The 16,946-nt window shown below is 36.6% G+C and overlaps 1 pseudogene; it reads left to right on the forward strand.

The window, feature by feature from the left end:
- Positions 1-7,862: 7,862 nt before the first annotated feature.
- The window catches only part of LOC116096214, a 22,798-nt pseudogene continuing 13,714 nt past the window's right edge, over positions 7,863-16,946 (forward strand).

Here is a 16,946-nt window from a genome sequence, read left to right on the forward strand (position 1 = left end):
TGAATATAGGAGAATATTTACAAAGACCTTTATGCCTATGTACCCAATAATATTTTAATAAATACTGGGTGCCTTGTGAGTCAGTTCAATGCAGAAAATTGAATAAATAAAGTATTTTTAGAAGATATAAGGTAAAAAAAAAAATTCCCAATGAAAAGAAAGATATGCCTAGAAGGGTAAAAGATGAATACAGAACACCAAATAAGACCAGAAAAGAAACGTCCATAGGTGGTTCCAGGTCTCCAACATAAGACACGATGCCCTGAATTTAATAGTAAATACAGTGGAAATAGTCTTAACCCTTTGGCACAGGAAAAAACTTTCTGAACAGGACACAGAAAGCACAGGCACTAAGACCAACAACTAATAAATGGGACCTTATGAAGTGAAGATGCTTCTTTGCAGCAAAGGCCAACATAATTCAGGCAAAGCAGCAGCTTACAGAATAAGAACAAAAACTTCACCAGTTATCCATCTGTCATATGGTTAGTATCTGGACTACTCTAAGACTTTTTTTAAAAAATTTAACATTCAGAAAACAAATAACTCAATTTAAATCTGAGGTATGTAACTAAACAGAGACCTCTCAAAAGATGAAACACAAATGGCTGAGAAATGCTTTTTAAAATGTGGTAAATTTACACACTGAAATCTTGTTTAGCTGTTAAGAAAAATGAAATTATGAAATTTGCTTTTGGGATTTCTATATGTGTGTTCCAAATAGAATAAGCACAGAATTTAGGCAGGTAGTGAGGTGCCAGGAGGAAGGGGAAATCTCTCAAGTAAAGGAACATAGAACACAGTGTTAGATAGAGATAAAGCGGAAAGTCTGAGGATGACTTAGAGAAGAGGATAGGAGGGCAGCATAGACAAGGAAGTATGGGAGGGAATAACTAACACTGAAGGGCTTTCAAAAGCCATATGGAAGCCTACAACCATGGAATCTTCCTAGAACATATACATATTCTTTCTAAATATTATTTAAAACAATTTAAATTTAAATATATTTTGCTCATACTCTTCCCCTTCCAAAAGTCCATCCAGGCCTTCTCTCCTCCCTACCTACCCAAATTGAAGTTCTTTCTCAAAAAAAAAAAAATTCAAAACAGCAAAACTTCCCCCAGACCAAGATAACACTCCCAACCTACATAACACCAAACTGTAACTAAATATAGGCAATCACACCACACACACACACACACACACACACACACAAGCTATGGAGTCCATTACTCCTGAACATGAGGCCCTTCCTGCAATGGTTGATATACCCATCCTGCAATGGTTGATATACCCGGTGTCATTATACTGATGAAAACTGATTCCCCCCCCCCAGCAGGTATAAATGACAGTTCAGTTGTTTACAGGAATGGGTTAAGTCTTATTAAATTATTGGCCAAAAGGATCTCATAGATACCTCCTCCTACACATACACATATACATACACAATGTCAAGCTCTATTCTCATGACTATTGCTTATTCTGCAAAATCTGATGGTAAGACCTTATGGTTGAAGATAGCAATTACATTCTCAAATGTGGAGAAAACAAGCTGTTCCACAACTAGAAGCTTCACCCCTACTTACTAGCATTCACGGTACTGGAAGGTACTTTGCATGCTAAAGGAAGAGAAAAGTAATCATCAATATCACAAACACTATGAAGCACAATGGGGCAGCACCTGAAGGATATACTGGTCCAACGGTGACACAAAAATCATGGGAGGAACTAGTTATGTTTTAATGAGACCTCTCTCCATAAGACAGATCCCATACCTGACACTGCTAAGGTGGTCAAGAACTTGAGAGTAGAAAGGTTATAGCTGCTAGGGAAAAACTCTTCTTCTAAAAATCATAGCCATAAAATGATTCCTAATGATACCTTACTATTCCTCTAGATCAGTATACTTATTAGCCCTAACCAGAGAGGCTTCTTCTAGCCGTAAATGGTAATTAACAAAAAGAAATCACAAATGGAAGATGTACATAGCACAATTTTGGAGCACTCAGTCTTAAATGGTCTGTCTTTTCAATCTCTGCCATCAAGATTTGGGGACCCAAGTGGAAAAGGAGGTGGAAGGACTGTAGAGGCAGGAGTGGTGGGTGACTCAAAGAAAACAGCATCTTCCAGACACAAGCCTGATCCACATATAAGAACTCATAGAGACTGTGACAGTATGCACAAGACTTACCCAAGTTGAAAACAGCCAAAATCCCAGTACAGAGAAGGGGAAGTAGGCACAAAGTCCATCACTGATACCTACTGGGAAAGGGGAAATCAGTTTTCTCCAATGAAGTGACACCCCAATCACACTCCAGGACAGGCCTTTTGCCCATAAGTTTGCCTATGCAAAATGAACTTCATGGTTTGGGTGGGCATTTTGTTTTGCTGAGTTTTTGTTTGTTTTATGGTTTCGATTTTCAGTTTTATTTTAGTAATAATACTTTTAGTAAAATTAATTTCTCAATAGGACATTTAATACACCAACCCAACCCTTCCTTTTCTTAATTTCTCTGTATTTTAGGGATGGTTCTTCTTCTCCTTCTCCTTCTCCTTCTCCTTCTCCTTCTCCTTCTCCTTCTCCTTCTCCTTCTCCTTCTCCTTCTCCTTCTCCTTCTCCTTCTCCTTCTCCTTCTTCTTCTTCTTCTTCTTCTTCTTCTTCTTCTTCTTCTTCTTCTTCTTCTTCTTTTCTTCTTCCTGAGAGAAATAGAAAGAACATGAAGTTGAATACATTAGGAACTGAAGATATCTAGGATGTATTGGGGGAGGGGAATGAATATGATAAAAATATATTGACTGAAAAAAGAAATTTAACCAAACAAAACACGTGGTTTGCCAACAGAGTACCATCCCTCAGTAGGGAGGCCTCTATATCACAAATTGTGTGCTAAATCTTTTGTTCAGGACAAGAGAATATAACACAAGATACCATTGGAAGCAAAATTTATTTCAATTTAGTAAACATGAAAATTTTCAAACTGCATTAGCATACTCTGGTGTGAAGCAGCCACAGCAGGAGTTTGGTGTGCCTAAAAGAAATTGTTGAAACTTCTGGTGATGCGGAGGAGGACGAATTCTTTTCTCAGGGTTACACTGGAGAAATTTCTGCCTCCAGAAATCATCATGAATTATAAGTTTTTCACATCCTAGAAAGAATGCAGCATCTACCTCAAAAAAATGCAAAATCTGGAAAGGGGAAAGAAAGTACAAAGCAATGTTTTGTAGGCTCTCTGCCTCACCCCATATAGCCTAGGGCAGAGGCAGATGGAAATTTTAATGTGTTCATTTGACATCCAAAGGCTAGATCCGAGCATTTGTGCTTTTATTTTTTTATAGACCCACCCCCCAAGTTATTCATTAGCAACTGTGAAGTGTGCCCAAGGGATATTGCTGAATCAACTTCACCTTTATAGCTACAAGTATTTGTTAAGATTTACGAGTAAATTCTTTAACACCACTTGATTAGGCTGTGTGAGAAAAATAATTCACCTGTAACAGCTTATGCTTGCCAATTCCTCCATCTGTGATTAATCAGAAAGTGGAGAAGAAAAATTTTGAGAGCCTACTATACACTCTGCAGATAAAAGAGAAACATGACTGGGAATGTGGAATGTGATACTATATCATCTTCTCTTTCAAAGAATTAAAGACAATGGTAGAGCAACGACAGTTACATATTAAGCTGCATGCCATTGGGAGTCAGTGCAAGGGTGGAGTTGCTTGAAAAAGAAACTGGACTTAGGGGATAGGTACAACTTAAGTGGCAATGCTCAGAGAGAGGTGTTTTTATATCTTAAGGCATAAGCTACTGCTAAAGTAAGCAGTAGGCTCTCTGAGACGGTAGCTTTAAAATCTGATGCCCACCCATGTATTTGGGATGAATACAGTCTTTTCTCAAATTTATCCACTAAACAGTTACTTAAACCCATATTATGTATCAGGTCTTCTTCTAGGATAGAAATCTATACCCTCAAACAAGACCGGAAAGTAAGCCCCTGTCCTTAAGATGAACATGCTTTCATTGAAGAAATGTAAAAATCACACATCTATGTATGCAGAAAACTGGATGAGAGGAGAAAGTGGTGAGAAAGTGAGTTGAAAATTCATTCGAGTGAGGAAGAGGGCCAGGTGCATATCTGGGGGTATAGACTTGTTTTCCAAGATAAACTTGCCTTCATGGGCTTCAGCAAACTTTGTAACTAACACCTTGCTCCCAAACTATGCCATGAGAGATGGTAGATTGCATTCCACTCCTTTAGTCTAGTGAACGTGCTTGTAAGCTAAAATATTACTCTAGCACTCCATTGAGTTTGAGAAGCTTGTATTTGTCATCAAGAATAGTAACCATTTTGGAGGAAGTTGGGTGATGACTTAATTACTGTTGAATTTAGAGCAATAATCGAAGTTAATGGCTTAATTTGGGTCCAAAGAGTTTCATAACCAATGGACTTAATTTCTACCAACCACCAAAGTGCAGAGTGAAACTATTTTAGACACTACAGTTAATCCAACTGTGTTAGTGCTCTGATCATTCCTTTTTATGAAAACAACTGGGAAATCTTTCCCTACTTTAAACTCAGAAAAGGCTTCTTAACTTCTGTTTTGATCTTGTTATTTTATTTTTTAAGAGCACATTACATCTACTTTCTTCTGTAAGTCTTATGGAGGCTTTAGACCAAAAACAATAAAAATTTAAATTGACTTAAATGCTTTTTGCTCCACCTACCCTGCTCCTCTCTGTGCCAAATACAATTCCATCAAATCTGATAAGACAACTTCATGCAGTATCTGCCTCCTCAATTGACTATTAACTATTCAGAAATGGGAACTATGTGTTATACTTTGTTCACCTCTACATACCTACCATACTGCTTGGCCTCTAGTCCCTCTATAAGTACTTGCTTAGTGACCAACCAAATACTTCCTTGGTGATCAACTAAATATAGGCACTGGTTGAGGTAAGCCTGGACAGGAGACCCAGCACTACAGAAGCTGTGTCTTCAAGTCCTTTGTTGGTAAATTCATTTAGCAATGTGATGTGCTCTGTTCTAGCCTCAGTACATGGAATAAGAAGAATAACTGGCATAAACAAGAGCAAGTTGCTGGACAGGAACTGAATCACTCAACAGCACGCTTCCTGCTTCTATCTGTAGCCCAGGAAACAAAGTCTTCTCTTGCATGCATCACTGCAGAGGCATTTCTGTTTCTCTCTTTGGAGGGAATGCAGAGCCATACGTCTGAAATGAGTATTTGAGTGCCTCACCTTTACAACAGGACATGTTATACCTGACTATTTGGCAAAGCATCTAAAATTACTTAGACATCTGAAATAGTACTATTAATCATGAATGAAGAATCACTTCAACTAGATTGATGGGAGCGGGTATAAAATTAAAGGGAAAGATACAGAAGATGTTTTGCAATAACACATTATGTAACTGATATGCATTAGACTATGGAGGTAAGGCATATGTTGATATTTCTGGTACAGCACTGCTGCCTTTGTCAGCACTAAAACAAAAAGCCAACAGTACACGTATCTCTTAAGTTACCACCATCTCACCCAGTGTTAAGTAGGAAGGGAGATGAATTTAATGACTCTTATTTCATCATTCTGTTTATTTGTTTGAAATTCAAGGCTGCTTAGTTATCATTGATTTGTTGTGGGGCTGTCAGGTGTGATTTATCAGAAGCTTGTTCATTGTGACCTTTAAAATACAACCATGTTATTGAACCCATGTCAATTCCCCAGTATCTGAGGAATGATTCACTTGACATGCTCATGCTCTTTTATAACATACTAAACATATCAGTATGTTTATGCATTTATTAATGGTTTTATTTCATTACAACTTGGTAACAGTAGGTAGGTGCTAATTAACTCTTATCCCCGAGAGTTGATTTGAACATCTTAGACTCTTAAAGTATCCTTACCCATATTTTCCAAGCAGACCTGTGGTAAATGCAATGACTCTGACTGTTGAAACCTGTGGCAAGTGCTATTTGCAAGGATGTTTTGAAAATTTCAACCTGGTCTGCTTTGTTGTCAAAGGCAACTACTTATTTGGTTAGCAATCAAATCACCTAATGTGCTTTTTCTTATCTGGCTTTTGCTTTTGAAAGCATGTTAGTTTTTTCCCCTTAAAAAGTAGGACAGTGCTTTACTTGTGTGCCGAAAGCATTCTCCCAATGGATCTAGTAAAAACAGAACCCCATAAATGACCCACTGGATTTAATCAGGGTACCAGAAAAAATACCCATGGTTTGTGACACTTACATGCAGTCACCTTCTTCTTGAATAAATTCAAATTAGAATATTTCTAAGAAATTTTCAGTAGTTCTATAGAGGACTATTTATGAAAAGTGTAAGTTATTAAATTTTTTTTATGTATACCAAATAAGTAACAATGTAGTGTTATCTTTAGCCTTTCATATTGGTAAAAATTTTGAAGAGCAATAGAAATTATCAGTATTATTATATGCGGGGGTGGCAATAAATACTATCAGATATCATCGACTAGAGTATGTACTACCACTTGGAGAGCAATTTGAAAATATAAATAAAAGGGATGAGTCTATGAGCCCTTTGAAACTGTAACTCCTCTTCTGACATTCTGACTATATATAAACATGTACAGTTTAGCAAAGATATAAGAAAAAATACTCACTATAGCATTTATTCAAAAATTTAAAACTGCTTAGTTTCCACCAACAAGAAAGTAACAGTGCACTCATAATATCAAATGTTCTGGTACTGTGATAAATGATAGAATGAAGTTTGTCTGCACTATGCTAAATTTTTCCAAGCTATATTATACTATGTAATCAGAAACTGAAGACCTGAGAAAAAAGTATATTCTAGTCCAGACCCAAGGCCTGAGATCCAGGGTGATGTAAACCCAAGTCTAAAACCTAACATATTCAAGCAACAACAAGATAGATACCAACAACAATAGAACAGGTTTCCATCTCCAGTTCTCCTTGCTGAAATAATGCATATCAAATTCTTATGGGCCAGATTGTGTTTTCCAAAGTCTCAGACCCCATCAGTGAGACTGAAATACTTCTTTTGTGCACAAAACCGAGAAAGCTATATTACAAAGGCAAGCAGAACAGTTTTGCTTTGATTGTATTTTCTTCCCCAGGCCAGCACTACATTATACCACAAGGGATTCCCCAAGCTCACAGTTTCTTGAGTAAAGTAAATAAAGCCATTGCAGAAATCTGACTCCCCTAGTGACTTATAGGGCATTTGCTAGGAGACCCATTTCTACTTCATCTTACAGAAAACACTTCTATAATTGAAAAGGGTATCTAATCAACCATCATCTAGTGAAATAGAAATACAAAAAGCTTAAGGAGATCAGTATGTGAATCCTGGTGGATAAATTGTGTCTGGTGGAGACCTCATCTAATCAGAGGACTCAGCCTGCAGTTTCTCTTACCTTGAGGACCAAACCAATGGCTCTAGTTGGCAAAGAAGCACAAGCACTAAGTAGTTGTGCCTCCTTCAAATTCTGATCTAAACATGAAGCTAACCTCTGTGCTCACTTGACAATAGAATACAGCCTAAAAACTCACCCACTTTTACAATCTTTACTTCAACCCTTTCTGATCATGCAGTTCAGTTAGTGGTGCCACCTGACCATGGAGACAACATGGGTTTTGGAGCTCAGACAGTGGCCCTCACTGGCCCTGCAAACTAGCCAGCAAGCACCTTCTTCTGTCTACAAAACACAGCTCAATGTCTTGATAATCATAAAACCCAGTGTGAAACCTTGTGTAGATGGGAAGTCAAATCAGCTACACCTTCCAACCAGGAAGCAGTCTACACTTTCACACAACCACAGGAAATCAGCCAAATGGCCCCTGATGACCTTAGAGCCCAACTAGAGGTTCCACTCCAAGAACTAGCCATCGGTAAGCTAAAAGACCCACTGAACCTCAACACATGGGAAGTTAACCAAAATTGGAAAAGGACCCTATTAGCAAGTTCCATTTGCCAGCAAATGTTGAACGCTGTTTTCCCAGAACTCTAAGATGGACTACATGATAAAGGTTTTAGTAGCCATAGAAAACTTGTAAAGGTTAGAACAATTCATGACTACGGCACAAGGACAACTACCAACACAGGGATTGTGAAGAATTAGGGACACATAATACCACCTGTGTTGGTTTGAAAAAAGAATGTTCTCATAGGCTCATAGATTTGAATGCTTAATTACCATAGTACCAAGCACTGGTACTATTTGAAAGGACTAGGAGATGTGGCTTTGTTAGAAGAAGTATGTCACTGGCAGAATATGTCCTTCCAGTTTCAAGGACAGAAGTCAGCCTCAGTGAGTTATTCTCTTCCTGCTGCTTGCAGATCTGGATTTAAATCTCTCAACTATTTCTGCAGCACCATGTCTGCCTGCATGCCAATATGTTCCCACCATGACAATAATAGACTAAGCCTCCACTTGGTTGATTTCCCAATTAAATGTTTTCTTTTCTGAAAGTTGCTATGGTCATGGTATGGTGTCTCTTCACAGTAAGACACTACCAAAGGAAAGTAATGTTCTAGCATGCAGCTGTAAGGAAATAGAAATTTATGAAGTGATTGGCAAATAATTCAGAATACTTCTTTTCAGAAATTTAGTGAATTTCAGATTCAGGACTAAGCAAAATTAGAAAGATAACACACAGGCAAAATGAAAAGCTTAACAAAGAAATAAAAACGATTATTTAAAAAATCAGAAATCTTGACACTAAATAAGTAACCACTGAAGTAAAATTCATTAGCATGCATAAAACACACTGTATCAAGCAAATTAAAGAACCCATAGATTCAGAGACGATTTAAAATTATTCAATTAGAGTAAAACAGAGAAGAAAAAGGAAGCTTGAAAAAAGAACTGTATTTATAAAGAGCTGTGTAGTACAGCACTATATACATTATAGAAGTCTGGGAGAATGAGAGAAAAAAGAAAAAAGAAATAAATTCTACTTAAAGAAACAGTAAATAAAAGCTTCCTGAATTTGAGAAAAGAAATGCCAACCAGATCTCATATATTTCTATACATGTCAAACATAAATAGCTCAACAATGAAGAAGGTCATGATTAAATTGTCAAGTTTTAAAAGTTCTGAGATAAATAAAAGGACAGAGACACATTACATACAAGAAGGTCCCTATAAAATTCTAACAGGGTTTCTCCATAAAGCCTTACATACCAGCACGTAGGGAAAAGTACTAAAAGAAAAAAGACAACAGTTAGGAATTCTATAGATAATAAAGGTCTCCTTAAGTTCATATGAGGGATAAATAGAATGGAAAGGTAGAAGTTTCCTAAGACATGTACATGGATGAAGGTGACCTAACTGAAATTGTCAAATGATGGGGGCAACAAAACCATCAAATGAAGCTTCCAGTCCTAGGATTGGGTTACATCTGCTTGAGTTGTTGGCCAAAAGGATCCCATGGGAACCCCCAAACAATTTAGGCTATCACCAAGACTATAGCTTACTCTCCACAAACTGACAGCAAGGTCCTGTTGCTGAAGACAATACCTACATAGCTCATTGAACATGGAGAAGTTGAGCTGGTACCTACAAAGAGCTTTCACCCTTATGATCTAGCATCTTTTGTACAGGAAGGGACTCTGTATGCTACCAGAGGAGGAATGTAAATACCACCCTAGCCACAAATGCTTTGATCTACAATGGTGTCCTGACTGCAAGATACTCTAATATCCTAGTGGCACAAAGCTTGTGGGAGTAACCAACCAATATTATATAATTGACTTACAGAATACTCCACAAGATGGTACCCATCCATACCTGACATTATTTGGGTGGTCAAGAACCTGAGAATAGATAGCTCAAGGACCCAGAGTAAAACAAAATACTACTGTTTAAAAACAAAAACCATAGCAATAAAATAGCATCTAATGTCATTCTGCTACACTCATCCATAGAGCAGTGCCTTTCTCAGTCATCATCAGAGAAGTTTCATCTTGTAGCAGATGGTAACAAACTCAGAGATCCACAGCCAGACACTAGACAGAAAGTAAGAAACCTTGGAACACCAGCCCTAAATAAGATGTCTCCAATCAAATCTCTCCCCTCAGGGATCAGGGAAGCCTGCAGAAGAGGAGATGGGAAGAGTATAAGAGCTAGATGGAATGGAGGGCACAAAGAAAACAAGGTCCATTAAATCAACAGGATCCAAACACATATGAACTCACAGTGACTGAATCAGTATGTGCAGGGCCTGCACAGGTCTGTATCAGGTCCCTTGGAAACATAGTATGGCTTCCAGTTTAATATGCTGCTTGTATTCTAATGTTAATTTGGGTGCCTGAAACCCTGTCTGCATGGAGCTTCTGGAAACCTGCCCCCAGTTGGTTCTGATTAGTAAATAAAGAGTCCAACAACTAATAGCTGGGAAGGGCAGACAGAGGTAAGATGAGATTTCCTGGGCTTAGGACTGGGAAAAGGATGATGCCTGGAGAGTGTGGAAGAGGAGAGAGATGCCATGCCTGAGAAGAGTACAGGACAGAGAGGCATGGCCTCCCTGTGAAGGAGCCTGGGGAGAGCAGCCCAGAGCACAGACCAACTGGGCCACCCTCTGGGTCCAGGGCAGCCAAGATAGAATGTAGAATTTAGTTAGTAATAGCTCAGGAATATCAGCGGGAGATTGAGTAACTGCCTAGAGATCAGACAGTGGCCCAGCTATTGAGTGGATTAAGGCATATTAAAATATAAAGGCTGTGTGTGTCTTGCATTCAGGAACATAAACCATTGATACAGGTAGTGAACCTGCCACAGGGATTTATTAATTAAAATAATTAATTCAACAGAGTTAACAAGTGGGTCTCTGTTTCTTGTGCCTCCTCTTTGGCTCTTTGTTTTGTTCAATACTAACGCATTAGTTTTTGTTTTATCTCACCTTATCTTATTTTATTATTATCCCTTAGAAAGCTTTTTGTTTTCTATTGAAAGACCAAAAAGGAATGGATCTGAGTAAGAGGGGAGGTGGGGAAGTACTGGGAGAAATAGAGAGAGGGTAATTTGTAATCAGGATATATTGCCTCTCTCTCTGTGTGTGTGTGTGTGTGTGTGTGTGTGTACACGGAGGGAGAGAGGGAGAGAGAGGGAGGGAGAGAGAGAGAGAGAGAGAGAGAGAGAGAGAGAGAGAGAAATCTATTTTCAATAAAAGGTGAAAAGGGAAAAAAACAGAAACACACAAAAGCTTAGAAAACTTTATCACCTAAGCTGCCTTACTAGAGATACTAAAAGGAGGTCCCTAAATTGAAAGGAACAGATATTAATAATCAAATAAAAATGAAAAAACCTTATTAGTAAAGATAAGTATATACTTTAATTCAAAATCTTCCCAAATCATGATAGTTGGATTAAATCTATTCAAATTTTTATAAAAGTAAAAAAGAAACTGAACTAAAATAACAAAATAACATTAATTTGATACATAATATTTAAAAAACAAATGATAATAAAAAACAACCTAAAATGTGAGGAAAAGGTAATATATGATGTTGGAAGTGAAATATTTTTTAGAAAAAGAATCCAAGTCAAGTGCTAATAAAAACTGTCAAATCAAAGAAAGAAAACAAGGCAGGAAAAAAGAAACAAATGTTTTTTTAAAACAATCAGAAAAGAAAAACAAAGTAGCAAGTTATTACCCTCCAGTAATTAATAAGAATGTATATGACTTGAATATCCCCATCAAAAACAGTGATAGACTTAATAAAAGCCAAAGCCCAATCAATTCTGTGGTGCTTTCTTTAGCTTTGAGGTCTGACACAAACTAAAAACTAAGCATGAAAAGATGTTATTTCATAAAAGTCACATGCCCCCAAAATGGAGCAGGGGATAGACTTAAAACAGATAAAATAAAATCTACACAAGTCACAAGAGACCAAGTAAGTCATCATAAAATAATGAAGGATTCAATTCATCAAGATGATATAAAAATTACAGATATATATGGAAAGTACATTGGAACATCTAAATAAAGTAAATATTACTCATGACCAAGGGAAATAAAACAGATATATGGTCATGGTGGGAGAATTTGACAGCCCACTTTAAAAACTGGGTAGATAATTCAGACAGAATATTAGTAAGAAAAGCATATACATACACAGCATTATAAACTAAATAGACCTAACATATATATGCAAAACAGTCTATCCCATAATACCAGAGGACACATTCTTATCAAGGTCATATAGACCATTCTTCAGGACAGAGAATAATAGTTCATATAATAAGTCTTGAAGAATTCACAAGATTAAAATCTTACCAAGCATTGTCCAAAACCACAATAAGTAAAGCTGAAAAATAACAGAAAGAAAATTGAAAATTTGACAAATAGGTGGAAATTAAAACCACATTTCTATTTGGACCAATGGATAAAAGAAGAAATCAAAATGCAGATAAAATATCTTGAAACGATTAAAACTTTAAAGACAACATTCTAAAATTTATCGGCTAAAACAAAAGCAGTTCTAAGAACAAAGTTTGTATAAATAAATATTATGAAAAAAAATATGTCAAATGTCTTTAATTTATACCTCAAAGACCTAGGGAACAAAAGAAGACAAAGATGGGAGACAAAAGAAGATCATACAGAAGATCATACAGAACAGATCAGAAATAAATAAAGTAGAGCCTAGGAAAAAATACAATCTAACTGAGAATTTGTTTTTAGAATTGCTGATCTAGAAAATATATATATATATATATATATAATATTTAAATCAATAAATTTTAAAAGATATAGATCATTATAACTGATAATTCAGGAGTACAAAGGATCATTAGATTAATTTTATGAACAACAATGTAGCAGTAAATTGGAAAACCTAAAAGGGACTGATATATTTTAGGAAACATCCTATACACCAAGACACAATCCTGAAGAAATGAGCCTTAATAGAGCAATAATTAGTAAGAAGGTTGAATCAGTAATCAAAACCCTTCCTGTGTCCCCCAACCCATACCCCACCCCAATAAAAAAAAATTCTTGCAGTCCTAGTAACTAATGAATTCAAACAAGTATTTAGAAACGGCCAAGTCTTCTCGGACTCTTCCATGTAGGGTGAACATTTCCACATTCATTTGAAAAGGCCTATATCTTGCCTTGATATGAAAATGAGACAAGGAAGCAAGAAGAAAGTTAGATGTTGCTATCTCAAATGAATGTAAATGAAAGAATCTTCAAAGACACACACATACACATACACACACACACATACCACAGAGCAGAGAGGAAGAGATGGAGAGAGAGAAAATTTTATATATATATATATAATTATATACATCCAAAACAAACAATGTAGAGTGCATATGGCAAGCTTATGTCTTTTGTTATAGTCAATGGAGAAAGGTGATATTTTAAAACTTTTTTCTTTAACAGCAGGAACAAGGCAAAAACTTTAATTATTTCCATTTCCATTCAACATTGTGTTGAAAATCCCATACAGAGCAAATTTGTACCTAGAAGAAATAATTGGTTTCTAGCGCAGAAAAGAAAAAAAAATCTCTTTTTACATATGACATGATCATATAAACCCCCACCAAAATATAAACAGTGAAAATTAATTCATAAAAGTTCCAAAATACAAAATCAGAGTTCAGAAACCAATTGAATCCCTGTACAAAACAACAAACCATTTGAATCTTATGTACAAGACTACTAGAAACAATAGATTGCCTTATCCAGCTTTGATATGAGGGCTTTTGCTTTGTCTTATTGGAGCTTGTTTTTTCCTGTTTGACTGGGCTATCCTCTCTTGGAAGCTGGCTGTTTGTTTAAAAACAAAACAATATATGGGAATAAATTGACTGATGAGATGAAAGATATACACAGAAAACTATTAAACAGTTGTGAAAGAATAAATAAACCAAAATGACATTTTATGAATGGGCATAATTAATATCACTAAAATGCCCATATCCCCCTTAAGTGATCTACAATCAGCATAATATCTATCAAAATTCCAATGGCATTTTTCATTCTCATAGAAATAGAGAAAATAATTCTAAAATTTGTTGAAACATAAAACATCACAAGCAGACATTGTTATTCTAATATCTAACAAAACAGACTTCAAAGCAAATCTTGTGAGAAGAAATAAAGAGGGTCACTTTGTATTGATCAAAGAACAGTCCCTCAAGAAGAAATTAGGCTCAAACACAGGCTCACCCAATTTTATAAAATAATGCTACTATATATAAGTTCATAGATTAACTACAATACAAAAAATAGTGACTCTAGATAGAATACTGTACTTGTTGAGACTTACTTTGTGTCCTAATATATGATCTATTTTGGTGAAAGTTCCATGGGCTTGTAGTGTTTGGAAGGCATATTCTGTAGGTGTCTAGTAGGTTCACTTGTTTATTTGGTATCATTAAATTCCAACATTTTCTGTCTAATAAATGTCTAATGACAGACTTGTTCTGTTTTCAGTCTTTGTAGGTACATTTCCTTTAGCAGTGGGTAAAGGTTAGAACAAAGACACATAGCCTGGTCAAAGTTCTGAGAATCAGTGACTGTGAGTACTTAGTCATAAATGGGCTACCTGTATCAACCTCCCCCAAAGAAAGGCTCAGGAAAATTTCATAAAATAACGGACAGAACAAATGGAAGAGCCAAAGGCTGAGGAAGAGAGCTGGGAAATGCTGTCTTCTGGATAGATAGTACATGATGGTTGCATTGGTGAATGCTGCTGTAGCTGCCTAAACAAGACCATGCAAGTCAGAAATCCAACATGGACAATGGAGGAGCTCCCCTCCCCTGTCTGAGAAGCTACTGAGAGTTAATGACTGCAGCATAAGAGGATATCGCTTTGTTTTATGGATATGGCTAATGGTAGATTGTCCATGATCTACTGACCATAACCTTAACCATGTGCTAACTGGTCAGTGCTAACTGGGCTCAGATAAAAATTATTAATACTAATTTTTAATGGCATAAAGTCTAGAGGGAGACAGTTGCTGTGTCCTACGAGAGGTAGAGTATTGTATTGGGGTAAATAAAATCAAAATGCATTGTATACATATGTAAAAGTTACAAAGAATAAATAAAATATTTTAAAAATCCTCTATGTAACTGTTACGAACAGAAATTTCTCAAAAGGAGAAAAACAAATGCCTAATAAATATGTTTTTAAATGTTCAACATCCTTAGTCATTACAGAAATACAAATTGAAGTGACTTTGAAATGTCATTTTGCTTCAATTATAATGGCAATTATAACAAAATGACTACAGATGCTGGCAAGGATGTCAGAAAATGGGAACATTTCTTCACTATTGGTGGGAGTGTAAACTGGTACAGCCACTATGAAAATCAGTGTGGAGGTTTCTCAAAAGCTAAAAATAAAACTGCTGTGTGACCCAGCTTTGCCACTCCTGGGCATATACCCAAAGGAGATTATAACCTGCAACAGAGATACTTATACATTCATGCTCATTATGGATGTATTCACAATAACAAAGAGACAGAACCAGGCTAGGTATTCATCAGTTGATGAAGACAATATGGTAGCTATACACAATGGGATTTTCAGCAGCAAAAACAGAGTAAAATTGTGAAATTTGTAGGAACATGAATGGATCTGCAAAATACTGTACTGAGTGAGTTGATCTAAGCCCAGAAATACAAGCCCTGCATGATCTCCCTTATAGCCTAGTTATAATCTTTTAGAGTAGTGTGCATAATAATGATTGATAGTAAAGGTGAAAAGGATAGAAAAGATCTATTAGAAGGAGGAAAGGGGGATAGTAGAACACATTGGACATGAAAGTAAGGGATAACAATACTGGAGGGTAATACTAGGTGTAAAAAGGTCTAATTGGGAAAAGGGTAGGAAGATATGGAAGATGAGGAGATGGGTTAACAAAAACCAATAATAATGAAAAGGCCATATGGAACCCTACAATTTCATAAGCTTGTTTAACATTATAATCTGAATGAAAAATAATTTGAGTGGAGGTAATCTCAATAGAAGGATATTGTGCCACCAAGAAGCTATTGATTATTAAATCAAAGTCCTGGCGCCAAGTATGGAGGACTTCCCTACAAGTTGTTGGTCTGTGAAGCTCCAGAGGTTCCTCTGCCCCCAAATATGGACTATTGCTATTGGACCTGGTTGCCCACCAGGATTCTATGGGAAGACCCAGTTGCTGAAAGCAATCAATCATATGCTTTGGTCACAGGATATAGAGAAGTCAAGCAAGAGCTGAGCTAGAAGCTTCCTCTACACTGACTAACCATTATAGTATAAGATAAATTACGCTGGCTATTGGGGGAATAGTCATAAATGGTCTTACCCAGCTGTTAATCCTGCAAGCTACAATAATGGCCACCCAGGCAAGATGTGTCACTGGTACAACAGCTATCCAACCCCTTTCTAACTGGATTTAAAGCCCATTAACAAGAGAGAACTTATGTTGATTCTGTAAATCTGATCAAGTGTCCATGGCTAGGGATGTAAGAGGACCTAGAGGGGAACCTACTGCCACTTCATTAAATGGTCATGTTGTCAAACTTTCTCCTAGATATTCATGTCTATACTCATCTGGCAAATTCTCAGAAAACTTGGAATAGTTCTACCTCAAGACCCAGCTATTCCACTCCTGGACACATACTCAAAAGATGCTTCACAGTACCAACTGCTCCACTATGTTCATAGCAGCTTTATTCATAATAGCCAAAAACTGGAAATGATCCAGATGTCCCTCAACTGAAGAATGGATAAAGAACATGTGGTTCATTTACACAATAAAATACTACTCAGCTATAAAAAAAAGAATGACATCGCAAAATTTACAGGCAAATGGGTGGAACTAGAAAATGTCATCCTAGGACGAAGAACAATATGAACTAACTAGTACCCTCAGAGCTCCCAGGGTCTCAACCACCAACCAAGG

The sequence above is a fragment of the Mastomys coucha genome, chromosome X (assembly GCF_008632895.1).
Source record: "Mastomys coucha isolate ucsf_1 chromosome X, UCSF_Mcou_1, whole genome shotgun sequence".
NCBI lineage: Eukaryota > Metazoa > Chordata > Mammalia > Rodentia > Muridae > Mastomys > Mastomys coucha.